Below are 3,055 nucleotides of genomic sequence, written 5' to 3'. Positions count from 1 at the left end.
TGCACTAGCTGATGGCTGGGCTGGATACCTCGGGTACTGCTATCTCTGACCACCTCGAAACTTACCAGAAGGACCTGAATATCTTTCTCTCTTACTTTGGCCTCTATCATGCTTATGATCGGACCTCTACTTCTGCTTACGCTCCTCTACGCCCTGAGCATATGCCTGAATACGAGAAATATCAATTGCTAGCTGAAGTGAGACCGACATACAGTCATTAAGAAGGTGAGGCTCTAACCCCATCACGAACTGGTGAACCTGATCTTCCATCTTAGCTACAATAGTGGGAGCATACCTAGCCAAATAAAACTAAAGGTTGTACTCCCGAACATTCATATTACCCTGTCGAAGATCAAGAACCTATGAACTCTAGCCCGTCTAAGCTCTGGTGGCAAATAATGACGAAGAAAAGCCTCTGTAAACTCCTGTTGTACTGCTAGAAGGGCATCCTCACCTCTGAACAAGTCCCAAGACTCGTACCAATTAACTCCAACATCCCGAAGTCTGTAGGAAGCTAGCTCAACTGACTCACTCGCAGTGGCCTTAATTACCCTCAAAGTCCTCTGCATCCTACCGATAAATATCTGAGGGTCCTCGTTTAGATCTGTTCCAATGAATACTGGAGGGTCCAAATTAATGAAATCACGAACCCTCGCACTGATGGCCCTATCTGCATGACCAATACCTACCTTCTGGCGCCGAGCTTGTGCGGCTACTAATTGAGTCAATAGCTGAATAACATCTCTCATCTCCTGACCCGGTGCATCTAGCTGAGGAGCTGGGGGTACTGGGGCGGGCGTTGGATTTGGTGCCCCTCAGATCTTCTCTAGAGAGGACAAGGTATGTGAAGTTTGAGATGGAATCTCACTTTGAGACCCTCCCCGAGCCCTGATAACTCATGGCGCTCGACTCGTAGTCGAATCAGCCACAGACTTGCCCTTCTATGCGGCTGTAGCCTTCTTAGGCATTGCTGAAAACATAACATATCGTTAGGAAATGAATCCTTATATTGCACGATCTAAGATAAGAAGGGAAGATAACATCCTATATGTCCTGCAGCCTCCTATTTATAAGTGTGGTACACAGCACACTCATAAACAAGACTCTACTAGACACGGTCTGGAGACAACCCTATAATGGAACTGCTCTGATACCACTTTTGTCATGCCCCAAACCGATGGGCCATGACGAGTGCCGGAGTTCTACTTGTCGAACACCCCTAAGCATACCTTTAAGATATAAGCATGAAATAAGTGTAGGTCATGTGTAACGTCTGGCAATAAACTACTAAATCATATGAATAATATACGTGAGAAAACATGCCAAAAGAAATATATATATATATATATATATATATACTATCCAACTATACATGACTGTCTACAGACCTCTAATAGAATGTAGAACTGTATAAAGGACAAGATTGGGCCCGGTCATACCCATATATGTGTACAAAAATATCGTATCAAAACCTATAAGCAGCTCTGGATCAAATGGAGCACACCAACTCTCACTGAGCAAGGATCCTAAGAAGGGGGACCGTCAGCCTGTCTACCAGCACCTGCGGGCATGAAACGCAGTCCCCCAGGCAATAGGGGCATCAATACGAATAATGTACCGATTATGTAAGGCATAATAATCAGTATATAAAAGACATTAAAAAACATGGAGTAAATGACTCAACTTGTAAGTCTGAATAGCTTTGTGAATCATGAAACATTTATAATGTCATGCATATGCGTATAAATGTTATATCATGCATAGGTATATGTGTTTATAACATCACCAAGCCTCTAAGGGCATTCCATCAAATCATCTCAGCCTCTGTGGGCGAAATCATAAGCGTATACCAGCCGATCAGATGGGGGTGCATATATAACGCCGTAACCTTTCTCCGTACCCATATACATATAATACACGCATATATAACGACATTTGGTTATAGGTCAACGTACATGTATAAATGAATGCAATGCATAAGAAGTAAGTCAATAAGACCTCTCGGGATGTCATAAGATCAATATGCCTTCGGTTAATATCACGAAATAAACTTTATCAACTTACGTATTTCCTGAGACCCATGAACAGACGATATAATAATAGGACATATAGGGAATCAAGACCATAGGCAACCCTAGTACTTATAAGAATAGAGTCATTTATGAGCATCGTGCGTTTGCTCGTTTCGTTTGTATCATATGGATCATGCCAAAAGGAAAGAAGGGATAGCCTTAACATACCTTATAGAAATTTGTCCAACAAAAATGCTAAACTGAGCTCACTACAACTTAATTTACAACAATGACAGTGAAGCTAATGTCAAGTTACGAATGACTCTCTCATTTATATGACGAAAGTAACTTAATCTGTAACAAAAAAAATGGGCAACATTTTTCCTTGAATTTACTGCTCTCTCAAGCCTACTATAGGCGAGACAACAACACAATACAATCAGCAACTCAAAAATAACCTAGCTACAATTCGGGACCTTTAATACAACAAAAACCCAAATATACCATAACATACTCAATCAACAAGTTATCAATTAGCCTGAAATTGCAACGACGAGTGACCAGCCCATTACCCTTCCAGACGTGACATTTCTCCACACCATTTTATCCTTCCAAACTCCATAAATCATCAGCACAATAGGCCAACACGAGTGGGCTATAAAATAGTCTACTAAAAGTGGAATAAATCGAACTCACGACTTCCGATTACTGTCCTGTGAGCTCTAACTATTAGGAAACTAATTTATCAACCTTTCTTGATATTTAAAAACTTAAATACAAAAATTAGGCATTTTCTTAACTGTGAAGTACCTTCCAAAACTCAACTACAAAGAAATAAAGAGGGAGAATAATGATACTTATGTCATAGGGATCGTTCTAATGTTTCGCTTCTTGATTTCGTACTCGGGATGTTAATCCTTTCTGAAACCCTTGTAGAAAGCTTAAGAGTAAGTTTATGGTCTTATTTTGGTCGTGGTATATGGAAAAATGAAGAAAGAGACGACATAAGGCATATATATATATATATATATATATATATATAT

This window comes from Nicotiana attenuata, unplaced genomic scaffold (genome assembly GCF_001879085.1).
Source record: "Nicotiana attenuata strain UT unplaced genomic scaffold, NIATTr2, whole genome shotgun sequence".
Classification (NCBI taxonomy): Eukaryota; Viridiplantae; Streptophyta; class Magnoliopsida; order Solanales; family Solanaceae; genus Nicotiana; species Nicotiana attenuata.
The sequence above is the reverse complement of the archived record's forward strand: the minus strand, read 5'-3'. Positions refer to the sequence as shown.